Source organism: Bos mutus, chromosome 14, assembly GCF_027580195.1.
Source record: "Bos mutus isolate GX-2022 chromosome 14, NWIPB_WYAK_1.1, whole genome shotgun sequence".
Classification (NCBI taxonomy): Eukaryota; Metazoa; Chordata; class Mammalia; order Artiodactyla; family Bovidae; genus Bos; species Bos mutus.
Window position 1 is genome coordinate 38,254,571 of NC_091630.1, and position 14,303 is coordinate 38,268,873.

Consider the following 14,303-nt stretch of genomic DNA (forward strand, 5'->3'; position numbering starts at 1 on the left):
GAGGAGAAGGGGGCGGCAGAGGATGAGATGGTTGGAGGGCATCATCAACTCAACGGACATGAGTCTGAGCAAACTCTGGGATATAGTGAAGGACAGGGAAGTCTGGCGTGCTGCACTCCATGGGGTCACAAAGAGTCAGACCCAACGGTTAAGTGACTGAACAGCAGCAACAATGTTATCTGATGCTAACTTGTTTTCATAAGCCTTTATTGTTGGCTAGCTTTCTGAAAGACAAGGTTATTTATTCTCTGGGAGGAGTTCAGAGGGTAGGACCACTGAAGTGACACTACCTGAGTTCAAACTTCAGCTCCACCATTTACTAGCAATGTGACCTTCGGAAGATTAGTTAACCTCTCTGTGCTTCAATTTCCTGCACCATAAAATGTGGTATTAATATGACCTACCTCATATGAGTAATGTGAATTCTAAATGAGTTAATAAGTGAAAATTATTTTAAATTTTGCCTGACATAGATTGAGGGCCATAAAAGTTTATGAGTCATCAATAGTGTCATCACTTAAATACCCTGAGACAAATGCATTAGTCAGCAAAATCATCTGGAAACTATTAGAACAAGGAGCCATTAGTTAAGTTACATAAAAGCTAGGAGTATATATTTACTTCTAACAAAGATTATTTTCTAATTTTTTCCAATTTAGAATTCTTCCACACAATACAAGTGCAAAAAAGTAGAAAGAAAATAAAATCACTGATAACTACAACACTCAAAAATAAGCCTGGGTACATTGCTGCCTTTTTTTTTTCAAACTATTTCTGTGCATTTTTATTTGCATAGTTGTGATCACACTGTTTATATAATTCAGTACATTGCTCTTAACCACTTAATGTTATAGCATATGCATTTTTCTCATGTCATTAAATATTTTCAAATGCCTGTAGCTATCTTAATGGCTGGGTAATAGTACAGTATGCAGATATATACTGATTTCTTAAAATAGTCCCCTATTTGGAAAACATAGGTTATTTCCAATTTTAAACTCTTTAAAACCCTTAATCCAGATTGCCAAATTACTCTCCAAATGATCTGGCTCAATTTTCTCTCCCATCAGCAAAATGGATGTTTTCCTGTATGCTCAACTGAGATGAGTGTTATCATTTTTAAAATCATTCCTAAGTTGATATATATTAAAAGGCACATCATTCTTCTTTTAAATTATATTTCTTGGACTTCCCTGATGATCCAGTTGTTAAGACTCCATGATTCCACTACAGGAGAAGAGGTTCCATCCCAGATTGGGGAACTAAGATTCCACATGCCACACAGGATGGCCAAAAAAAAATTTTTTTAATTGAAAAAATAAAATTTAAAGAAATAAATTATATTTCTTGAATATTAACTGATGGTATTAAACATTTTTCTAGGTCAACCATGTATAATTTCTATTGATAACATGTCAATTCACGTCCTTTGCCTATTTACCATTTGAAACCTTACCCTTATGTATTAGTAGGTATTCTGTAGATTGTTAGGCTTTAAATTTCTGCCTTATTTGCTATAATAATTATCTCAATTTATGTGCATTTTTTGATTGAGCTATAGTTGATTTACAATATTGTGTTAATTTCAAACGTACAGCGTAGAGATTCAGTAGTTTTGCAGATTGTATTCCGTTATAGGTTGTTATAAGATAATGGATACAATTCCCTGTGATATAGAGTACATCCTTTTGCTCATCTGTTTTCTTTTTTTTTTTAATTTAAATTTATTCATTTTAACTGGAGGCTAATTACTTTACAATACTGTATTGGTTCTGCCACACATCAGCATGAATCTGCCACAGGCGTACACATGTTCCCCATCCTGATCCCCTCTCCCACCTCCCTCCCCGTACCATCCCTCCGGATCATCCCAGTGCACCAGCCCCAAGCATCGTGTATCAAATCTGGACTGGCGATTCGTTTCTTATATGATATTTTACATGTTTCAATGCCATTCCCCCAAATCATCCCACCCTCTCCCTCTCCCACAGAGTCCAAAAGACTGTTCTATACATCAGTGTCTCTTTTGCTGTCTCGCATACAGGGTTATCGTTACCATCTTTCTAAATTCCATATATATGCGTTAGTATACTGTATTAGTGTTTTTCTTTCTGGCTTACTTCACTCTGTATAATAGGCTCCAGTTTCATCCACCTCATTAGAACTGATTCAAATATATTCTTTTTAATGGCTGAGTAATATTCCATTTTGTATATGTACCACAGCTTTCTTATCCATTCATCTGCTGATGGACATCTAGGTTGCTTCCATGTCCTGGCTATTATAAACAGTGCTGCGATGAGCATCAGGGCACACATGTCTCTTTCAATTCTGGTTTCTTCAGTGTGTATGCCCAGCAGTGGGATTGCTGGGTCATAAGGCAGTTCTATTTCCAATTTTTTAAGGAATCTCCACACTGTTCTCCATAGTGGCTGTACTAGTTTGCATTCCCACCAACAGTGTAAGAGGGTTCCCTTTTCTCCACACCCTCTCCAGCATTTATTGCTTGTAGACTTTTGGATAGCAGCCATTCTGACTGGCATGAAATGGTACCTCATTGTGGTTTGGATTTGCATTTCTCTGATAATGAGTGATGTTGAGCACCTTTTCATGTGTTTGTTAGCCATCTGTATGTCTTCTTTGGAGAAATGACTGTTTAGTTCTTTGGCCCGTTTTTTGATTGGGTCGTTTATTTTTCTGGAATTGAGCTGCAGGAGTTGCTTGTATATTTTTGGGAAAACTATTACTCCTTGGAAGGAAAGTTATGTCCAACCTAGATAGCATATTCAAAAGCAGAGACATCACTTCACCAACAAAGGTCCGTCTAGTCAAGGCTATGGTTTTTCCTGTGGTCATGTATGGATGTGAGAGTTGGACTGTGAAGAAGGCTGAGTGCCAAAGAACTGATGCTTTTGAACTGTGGTGTTGGAGAAGACTCTTGAGAGTCCCTTGGACTGCAAGGAGATCCAACCAGTCCATTCTGAAGGAGATCAGCCCTGGGATTTCTTTGGAAGGAATGATGCTAAAGCTGAAACTCCAGTACTTTGGCCACCTCATGCGAAGAGTTGACTCATTGGAAAAGACTCTGATGCTGGGAGGGATCGGGGGCAGGAGGAGGAGGGGACGACAGAGGATGAGATGGCTGGATGGCATCACTGACTCAATGGACATGAGTCTGAGTGAACTCCAGGAGTTTGTGATGGACAGGGAGGCCTGGCTTGCTGTGATTCATGGGGTCACAAAGAGTCGGACACAACTGAGCGAACTGAACTGAAGTCAACCACTTGTAAAAGAATGAAACTAGAACACTTTCTAACACCATACACAAAAATAAACTCAAAATGGATTAAAGATCTAAACGTAAGACCAGAAACTATAAAACTCCTAGAGGAAAACATAGGCAAAACACTCTCTGACATAAATCACAGCAGGATCCTCTATGACCCACCTCCCAGAATATTGGAAATAAAAGCAAAAATAAACAAATGGGACCTAATTAAAATTAAAATCTTCTGCACAACAAAGGAAACTATAAGCCAGGTGAAAAGACAGCCTTCAGAATGGGAGAAAATAATAGCAAATGAAGCAACTGACAAAGAATTAATCTCATCTGTTTTCTATATGGGCTTCCCTGGTGGCTCAGATGGTAAAGAGCTCTCCAGCAAAGTTAATCCCATACACCTAATTTTGTCCCTCCCTACTTCCTTCTTCCCTTTGATAACCACAAATTTATTTTCTGATTTTGCATATATGTTTCTCTTTTGCATATGCATTCATTTGTATTATTTTTTAGATTCCACATATAAGTAATTATAGTATGTCTTTCTCTGTCTGACTTATTTCACTAAGCATAATGTTCTCTAGGCCCATCCACATTGCTAAAAATGGCAATATTTCATTTTTTATGGCTAAGTAGTACCCAATTTATGTACATTTTAAACGCAGTCATCAGACATTTTTGCATGCAAATTTTAAAATCTTTTTATCATTATCTGCCAATTTTTTTTTTAATTTCACATCTTACTTATAGCTTAGATGAGCCCCTAACATTTAAGTATCAGGAAATACTCCCTTATATTTTCTTTCAGGTTTTACTTACGGCATTTTTTTTTTTTCTATCTAGAGTATTTTGATATAGGTAAAGTTTAAAATGTATTTTTTCTTCCCAATAGCTAGCTAATTGTCTCAATCTCATTTACAATTAACTCAGCCATTTTCCAGAATTGATTACCATTAGTTACTGAATTGTTATAAAATTATGGATCGTCTCAAGGCTCTTTTTTTCCTGATTAAACTCAGTTAACCCAAGTTATCCCTGCCTCCTTTTTCTCTGGGCATTTACACCTGATCAAGCATAGAACTAGGGCTTCCCATGTGGCTCAGTGGTAAAGAATCCACCTGCCAATGCAGGGGGCGCAGGTTCTATCCCTGGGTCAGGAAGATCCCCGGGAGGAGAAAATGGCAATCCACTGCAGTCTTCTTGCTGGGATAATCCCAAGGATAGCAAAGCCTGGAGGGCTACAGTCCATGGGGTCTCAAAAGAATAAGACAGGACAGAGCGACTGAGCATGCAAGTGGGCATGGAGATAGTAACATGGAACAGTCTTTGGTCCCAGAAAGTCATGTGTTTCCATCTAAGGTGAACTTAATTCCACCTGGTCTTTGGATTCCTCTCTCTACCATCCCATCATCCATTCTTTTTTTAATACAGATATTCTTTTTCATTTAGTTATAAGATATTGAATATAGTTTCCTGTGCTATACAGTAAGACCTTGTTGTTTATCCACCCTATATTTAACAGTTTGCCTCTGCTAATCCCAAACTCCCAGTCCTTCCCACCCCATCCCACCAGCCCTCGGCAACCACAAGTCTGTTCTATGTTCTATGTCCGTGAGTCTATTTTTGTTTTATAGATATGTTGATTTGTGTTGTATTTTAGACTCCATGTATAAGTGATATCATATGATATTTGTCTTTCTCTTTCTGACTTACTTTGCTGAGTATGATCATCTCTAGCTCCATCCATGTAGCTTCCAAATGGCATTATTTCATTCTTTTTGACCATCATCCGCTCTTGACTCATCATCCATCGTGACTCTGCTATGGTCTCTAGCTGGCACAGTCCATGGTTAACTTCTGATAATGTCCCATGTTACTCCCTCTAGGACTCTTTCAGCCTCCTGGTCTGTCTCAACGCTTCGCCCTCCCTCCTGGAGGGCTTTGCCATACCATCTCGCTTGCATGGACTCTCTGGTGCCAAGATGGCCACTGTCTGCAGCATCCACTGGAGATCAGGGCACAGACCCACTTGACTGTATTCAGGCCCACCCTAAATGTACTGGCACTGCTCACACCTCCTGCTCCTGCAGGACCTCTGGTGAGACCAGGCCCGAGCTTTGCTCCTCACTGTCCTTTCTGCCTCTTTGGAATTCCTCCTTCCCTTCCCCAGTTAATTTTTACCTTATAGCATCCTATACTTCTCCCAGCCCAGTGTCATCTTTGACCCCACCTTCTCCTTTTCTTCTCATCACAAATCTATTGGATTTTACCAAGTCCATTGGATTTTACCTCCTATATATCTCATGCGTGCGTGCTAAGTTGCTTCAGTCGTGTTCAACTCTTTGTGACTCCATCAGCTGTAGCCTGCCAGGCTCCTCTGTCCATGGGATTCTCCAGGCAAGAATATTGGGGTGGGTAGCCATGCCCTCCTCAAATATCTCTTAAATGTACTCAATTTTGTTTCCTCTGCTTACCGAGGTGGAAGCCCTCATCATCTATGACCTGTACTTCCTCAGATCTCCCTCGGCCACTTTTGCATCCTTTCAAAGCACTCTCCTCACAGAAGCCACTGAGATCTTAAAAACAGAAATCTGATGTGTAACTCCTATTTTGTGTACTTTGGCAAATTTCCTTTGCTCTTAGGATACAACTCCAGATCCTACCTGTGAGTGTATGCTAAGTCCCTTCAGTTGTGACTGACTCTTTGCAACCCTATGGACTATAGCCTTCCAGGCCCCTCTGTCCCTGGGATTCTCCAGGCAAGAATACTGGAGTGGGTTGCCATGGTCTCCTGCAGGGGATCTTCCCAACCCAGGGATCGATCCTTAGTCTCTTATATCTTCTGCATTGGCAGATGGGTTCTTTACCACTAGTTCCACCTGGATCCGGCCCAGGCTGGCATATATGAGTCCCTGCCCACTTCAGCTATGTTCAAAGGCACCCGCCCCATGACACCTGCTGACCCTCCAGCCCCTTACACACACATCCTGTCTCCCTTCTGGCGTTAGTCCTTGTTTTTCCTTCTGCCTAGAGAGCTCTCTCTGCATTTTACTGTCCTTTTCCCTGCCCTCACGTCCACCCCCACCCCCTCATCTGGCTAATTCCTCACCTCCTCCTCAGAGAAGCCTTCCGCCCCTGCCAGAGGTGAGGTTTCTCTCAGTCACAGCCCGAGAGCTCTGTAAAGGCAGGGAGTATGCTGATCTTACTTGCTGCTTCTCTAGTACATAGCATACAATGGGTCATGAATGAATGAATACAAAGGAAGGAGATCCAAGTAGGAAACAGGAACTAAATCTTAGGTACCCAGAGTGTTTGTACAGTAAAACGCCTACATACAAACATGATCTCTTCCAACCGAGCGTTCATAAGCCCAATTTTTCAAATCCAACAAAGTTAGTCTAGGTACCCAACTAACACAATCAGTTATATGTGGATGCTAAGTCGTTTCAGTTGTGTTCAACTCTTTGAGACCTCATGGACTGTAACCTGCCAGGTTCCTCTGTCCATGGGATTCTCCAGGCAAGAATACTGGAGTGGGTTGTCATGCCCTCCTCCAGGGGATCTTCCCAACCTAGGGATCAAACCCAGGTCTCCTGTGGCTCCTGCATTGCAGGTGGATTCTTAACTGCTGAGCCACCAGAGAAGCCAAATCAGTTATATAGTACCATATAATACTTTTCACACAAATAATGCATAAAAACAAGCACAAGATATAAAGAAAAGATTTCTAATCTTACAGAACAGTACCTTGAAATGGACAGTAGTCCAGAACAACAGCTGGCCCTTCTTAGCACTACTGGCTAAATCACCACTGTTTTTGCACTTGCTTCTGGACTTCCTGGGAGAAGGTGATGGCACCCCACTCCAGTACTCTTGCCTGGAAAATCCCATGGATGGAGGAGCCTGGTGGGCTGTAGTCCATGGGGTCGCTAAGGGTCAGACACAACTGAACAACTTCACTTTCACTGGACATCCTGGGCTTGAAATAAAGACCCTGGACTACTGTACTCTATACAGTACTGTATCATAAAGTGCACAAAAGCACAACCACTTGTAGAGGATGCATGGGTGTGACAATGTGTGCCAGAACAGTGAATTTACCTATGTGATTGGACATGAGAACACACGTTCACATCTTTGAAAGTTCACATCTTTGCAACTTCAAGGTTTGTATGTAGATTTACTGTACTCAATATTGATCATCTTTTCTTATGTATTATTTTCCAAACTCATGCACCTTAGTTTATCACATTCAGCTGGTGGTTGATCCAAATTTCCAGTAGTGACTTGGGCACATCCCTTTCCTTGTACATAATGTCATAGCCTCTGTCTATATAGCCTACCAAAGGCAGAAATGGAAGCCTAAATTCCAAACAAACTTGGGAGGAAGAGCCATCAAAATGCACTTGAAAGTTTATTAAATGAATAAACAGAATAAAACTGCAAGGCTACTTCAGTCACATGGAGTCAGATCTTCTCTCAAAACAATGAGTTACAAAAAAAAAAAAAAATGAAGAGCAGCATCTCCGTTTTTTTTAATAAATTTGTTTATTTTAATTTTTTTTATAAATTTTTTTATTTTAATTGGAGGTTAATTACTTTACAATATTGTATTGGTTTTGCCATACATCAACATGAATCCGCCACGGGTATACACATGTTTCCCATCCTGAACCCCCCACCCACCTCCCTCCCCATACCATCCCTCTGGGTCATCCCAGTGCACCAGCCCCAAGCATCCTGTATCCGGCATCGAACCTGGACTGGCGATTCGTTTCATATATGATATACATGTTTCATTGCCATTCTCCCAAATCATCCCACCCTCGCCCTCTCAGAGAGTCCAAAAGACTGTTCTATTTTAAGTTTTTTGAGGGGATAGCAATGAAAGGAAGGTGGTTTTCTGAGAAGATACAAGCAACAAATGTTTCTGAACAGAAGCTTAAACCCTAAAAGTTTAACAATCTGATAATCATTTGGAAAAACTGGATTATAAGCTTGCACCCTTGGAATTGCCTAGACAAAGGGAATAGCCTCTTTCTTGGGCATATGTTTGCCATTTTGTGCAATATAGCTATTTTCTAGCATGTCTCACAACCCCAAATTGTTATGTAAACCGCAACACCTTAACATGAAATTATTTACTTTTAATAATAGAAAACTTTTGAGAGTCCCTTGGACAGCAAGGAGATCCAACCAGTCAATCCTAAAGAAAATCAATCCAGAATATTCATCGGAAGAACTGATGCTGAAGCTGAAGCTCCAATACTTTGGCCACCTGATGCAAAGAGCTGACTCACTGGAAAGACCCTAAGGCTGGGAAAAATTGAGGGCAGGAGGAGAAGGGAATGACAAAGGATGAGACGGTTGGATGGCATCACCAACACAATGGACATGAGTTTAAGCAAGCTCCAGGAGATGTTGAAGTTGCGGTCCATGGGGTCGCAAAGACTTGGACGTGACTTAGTGACTGAACAGCAATAATAGAAAAGTTATTTTTGACTGCACTGAAACTGTAAATCTGGCCTGTTTGGCTTCACTTTATTTGTTTGGACGGCCATCTGGCAAGATTATTTAACATAGTACAGACTTTTCCCCAGTACAAGTCAAATGTCTTCTATTTAAAAGTTGACGTTGTGCCGAAGGCTGAGCTGTAATTCTTTTTCATTTTCTTCTCTTTACTTTTTATAGCCAAATAAACAAAGTATTTGATTTAGAACTTCTTCTACTTCTTTCTTCACCATACAATGATAAAGTAATAAAAATGCTTCCAAATGTCACGTTCGAAAATCAGTGTCATAACTTTAAAGAAACCAGAACCAACTGTAGATATTTCTGCCTTCTGGCAGAGAGGGATCATTCATCTCTAGCTAGAGGGATCTTTAGTTTTGAGGAAAACACCTTGGGGAACATTGATAGTTCTTTTTAGTAGAAAGAAGAGACCCTTTGGGCAAGACTGAGTAGCCAATTTGTCTACATAATGTGCATGCTAAGTTGTTTTGATTGTGTCTGACTCTTTGTGACCTTATGGAGTGTAGCCCACCAGGCTCTTCTGTCCATGGAATTTCCCAGACAAGAACACTGGAGTGGGTTGCTCTGCCCTCCTCTCCAGGGAATCTCCCCGACCTAGGGATCAAACCCGAGTCTCTTATGCAGGCACCTATCCTGCATTGGCAGACAGGTTCTTTACCACTAGCACCATCTGGGAAGGCCACATAATAAACAGATGTTATCTGCACAGTTGAACTTGTGTGTGTGTGTGTGTGTGTGTGTGTGTATGGAAGGAGGAAATAATAAAGGACCCGGGACTAGAAATGGAAGTGGGGAGATTAGAGGAAAAAATAATGCTGTCCAACAGGACTTTCTGAGATAATGAAAATGCTCTACATCTATGCCAGCCAACATGATAGCCACTAGCCATGTTAGCCTGTGAATTCTTGAAAGGTGGTGACATTACCAGGGAACTGAATCTTTTTATTTAGTTAGTTTAAATTTAAATTTCCAAATGTGACCAATGGTTACCCTAATGGACATTGCAGGAAACAGGACCCTTCACATCTATCCCTCCTCCTACCCAAACCTGAGCCATGAACAACAGGGTGCAGTCTGAGGAAACCAGGAAGCTCCTAGAGTAGGGACACTGAGGAGCTTTCCAGAAGACCATAAGTGAGTGATAGTCGAGTTCAAGCTGTCACTTGCCCTGTTTTTCCCTCCTGTTGTCCACAAACCTTCAGGAAATGCCTCCAGTACTAAGGTGACCGCTCATCTCAGCTTGCCTGGAACTGCCACTTTGTGTCTGTATGACGTCCTGGTATAACTGCTAACAGCGTCTGCTTCACTCTCCAAAGTGTCCCACTTGGACTCCTTTTGGGTGTTAGTTCTAAAAGGTCTTGTAGGTCTTCATAGAACCATTCAACTTCAGCTTCTTCAGCGTTATTGGTTGGGGCATAGGCTTGGATTACTGTGATATTGAATGATTTGCCTTGGAAACGAACAGAGATCATTCTGTTGTTTTTGAAATTGCGTCCAAGTACTGCATTTCGGACTCTATTGTTGACCACGATGGCTACTCCATTTCTTCTAAGGGATCCCTGCCTGCAGTAGTAGATATAATGGTCATCTGAGTTAAATTCACCCATTCCAGTCCATTTTAGTTTGCTGATTCCTAGAATGTCGACGTTCACTCTTGCCATCTCTTGTTTGACCACTTCCAATTTGCCTTGATTCATGGACCTAACATTCCAGGTTCCTATGCAATATTGCTCTTTACAGCATCAGACCTTGCTTCTATCACCAGTCACATCCACAACTGAGTATTATTTTTGCTTTGGCTCATCTCTTCATTCTTTCTGGAGTTATTTCTCCACTGATCTCCAGTAGCATATTGGGCACTACCGACCTTGGGAGTTCATCTTTCAGTATCCTATCATTTTGCCTTTTCACACTGTTCATGGGGTTCTCAAAAACCCCATTCCCTTTTCCAGCGGACCACATTCTGTCAGACCTCTCCACCATGACCCTCCTGTCTGGGGTGGCCCCACATGGCATGGCTTAGTTTCATTGAGTTAGACATGGCTGTGGCCCGTGTGATCAGATTGGCTAGTTTTCTGTGATTATGGTTTCAGTGTGTCTGCCCTCTGATGCCCTCTTGCAACACCTACCATCTTACTTGGGTTATAGGGGACTGGAATGCAAAAGTAGGAAGTCAATAAACACCTGGAGTAACAGGCAAATTTGGCCTTGGAGTACGGAATGAAGCAGGGCAAAGGCTAATATAGTTTTGCCAAGAGAACGCACTGGTCATAGCAAACACTCTCTTCCAAAAACACAAGAGAAGACTCTAGACATGGACATCACCAGATGGTCAATACCGAAATCAGATTGATTATATTCTTTGCAGCCAAAGATGGAGAAACTCTATACAGTCAGCAAAAACAAGACTAGGAGCTGACTGTGGCTCAGATCATGAACTCCTTATAGCCAGATTCAGATTTAAATTGAAGAAAGTGGGGAAAACCACTAGACCATTCAGGTATGACCTAAATCAAATCCCTTATGATTATACAGTGAAAGTGGGAAATAGATTTAAGGGACTAGATCTGATAGACAGAGTGCCTGATGAACTATGGAATGAGGTTCGTGACATTGTACAGGAGACAGGGATCAAGACCACCCCCATGGAAAAAAAATGCAAAAAAAACACAAAATGGCTGTCTGAGGAGGCCTTACAAATAGCTGTGAAAAGAAGAGAAGCGAAAAGCAAAGGAGAAAAGGAAAGATATAAGCATCTGAATGCAGAGTTCCAAAGAATAGCAAGGAGAGAAAGAAAGCCTTCCTCAGTGATCAATGCAAAGAAATAGAGGAAAATGTCAGAATGGGAAAGACTAAAGATCTTTTCAAGAAAATTAGAGATCCCAAGGGAACATTTCATGCAAAGATGGGCTAAATAAAGGACAGAAATGGTATGGACCTAACAGAAGCAGAAGATATTAAGAAGAGGTGGAAAGAATATACAGAAGAACTGTACAAAAAAAGAGCTTCATGACCCAGATAATCATGATGGTGTGATCACTGACCTACAGCCAGACATCCTGGAATGTGAAGTCAAGTGGGCCTTAGAAAGCATCACTACAAACAAAGCTAGTGGAGGTGATGGAATTCCAGTTGAGCTATTTCAAATCCTGATAGATGATGTTGTGAAAGTGCTGCACTCAATATGCCAGCAAATTTGGAAAACTCAGCAGTAGCCACAGGACTGGAAAAGGTCAGTTTTCATTCCAACCCCAAAGAAAGGCAATGCCAAAGAATGTTCAGACTACTGCAAAATTGCACTCATCTCACACGCTAGCAAAATAACGCTCAAAAATTCTCCAAGCCAGGCTTCAGCAGTACGTGTACCATGAACTTCCAGATGTTCAAGCTGGAAGGCAAAAGGCAGAGGAACCAGAGATCAAATTGCCAACATCCACTGGATCATTGAAAAAGAAAGAGAGTTCCAGAAAAACATCTATTTTTGCTTTATTGACTATGCCAAAGCCTTTGACTGTGTGGATCACAATAAACTGTGGAAAATCCTAAAAGGGATGGGAATACCAGACCACCTGACCTGCCTCTTGAGAAACCTATATGCAGGTCAGGAAGCAACAGTTAGAACTGGACATGGAACAACAGACTGGTTCCAAATAGGAAAAGGAGTTCGTCAAGGCTGTATATTGTCACCCTGCTTATTTAACTTATATGCAGAGTACATCATTAGAAACGCTGGTCTGGAAGAAGCACAAGCTGGAATCAAGATTGCCGGGAGAAATATCAATAACTTCAGATATGCAGATGACACTACTCTAATGGCAGAAAGTGAAAAGGAACTAAAAAGCCTCTTGATGAAAGTGAAAGAGGAGAGTGAAAAAGTTGGCTTAAAGCTCAACATTCAGAAAACGAAGATCATGGCATCTGGTCCCATCACTTCATGGCAAATAGATGGGGAAACAGTGGAAACAGTGTCAGACTTTATTTTTTGGGGTTCCAAAACCACTGCAGATGGTGACTGCAGCCATGAAATTAAAAGACGCTTACTCCTTGGAAGGAAAGTCATGACCAACCTAGATAGCATATTCAAAAGCAGAGATATTACTTTGCCAACAAAGGTCCATCTAGTCAAGGCTATGGTTTTTCCAGTGGTAATGTATGGATGTGAGAGTTGGACTGTGAAGAAAGCTGAACGCCGAATAATTGATGCTTTTGAACTGTGGTGTTGGAGAAGACTCTTGAGAGTCCCTTGGACTGCAAGGCAATCCAACCAGTCCACCCTAAAAGAGATCAGTCCTGGGTGTTCATTGGGAGGACTGATGCTGAAGCTGAAACTCCAATACTTTGGCCACCTCATGTGAAGTGTTGACTCACTGGAAAAGACTCTGATGCTTGGAGGGATTGGGGGCAGGAGGAGAAGGGGACGAGAGAGGATGAGATGGCTGGATGGCATCACCGACTAGATGGACATGAGTTTGGGTGAACTCTGGGAGTTGGTGATGGACAGGGAGGCCTGGCGTGCTGCAATTCATGGGGTCGCAAAGAGTCAGACACGACTGAGAGACTGAACTGAACTGAACTGAACTGACTCCTTACCTAAGCACACAGCCTTGTATTCACAGTGTCATAGTGATCTGGGGACAGGAATGTATTTGAACTTTCTGTCACCTCTCCCCAGAAGTCTCTACAAGAGCTGGGGGAGGGAAAGGCAGACCCAGGAGCTGAGGAGCCAAACAATACGGTGGGGCCTTCACACGGGCCTGGCTGGGCCAGGAGTGAGACCAAACTGTCTTTCCCAAGTAAACTAGAGGAGGACGGAAGAGGGGAGACAGAAGAGAGCAAGGAGAGCCTGTCAGGGAAACAAGGAAAGAGAAATAGGGTCTCTCCAGCATTTTCAAGCACTACCAATAAAAATTAGATTAAAGTCTTTCCAGTTCCCTGTGCTTGAAAAAATTCAGTATTAGTATGTAGAACACTCTACAGCACTTGAGCCCCATAACAACACTCGAAAAATTCTTCAAGGCATAATTAAAGTTTAAAATAAAATTATCTGAGGTTTCCATCAGTATAAAATAAAATAAGTCAGCATGTGGAAGGTAAGGTAAAACCAAAAAGTCCTATTCCATGAGCCTTATCTAAAGAATATGCGTGCATGTGTGCTCAGTCGCTTCAGTCGTGTCTGACTCTTTGTGACCCCATGGACTATAGCCTGCCGGGCTCCTCTGTCCATGGGATTCTCCAGGCAAGAATACTGGGGGAGGTTGCCAAGCCCTCCTCTAGGGGATCTTCCTGACCCAGGGATCAAACCCGCGTCTCTTACATCCCCTGCATTGGCAGGAGGGTTCTTTACCACCTGCGCCACCTGGGAAGCCCTATCTAAAATATATTAGGCATAAATTTCTAACTTTGAATTCAACATTTCCTTTGTTCGTGTGTGTTTTTGCCTTATGTGTGTGGTGTGTGTGTGTATGTGTGGTGAGAAGACAAGATCTGCTCT

General features: G+C 41.7%; 1 protein-coding gene across 1 annotated transcript in view; it reads left to right on the forward strand.

Annotated features, from left to right (window-relative positions):
* Nucleotides 1-12,586, forward strand: part of ZNF704 (zinc finger protein 704) — a 279,969-nt gene extending 267,383 nt beyond the window's left edge. The window contains exon 10 of the transcript XR_011466752.1: nt 8,438-12,586. The gene's annotated coding sequence lies outside the window, so the exon portion shown is untranslated. The remainder of the gene's footprint in view (nt 1-8,437) is intronic.
* Nucleotides 12,587-14,303: the final 1,717 nt, after the last annotated feature.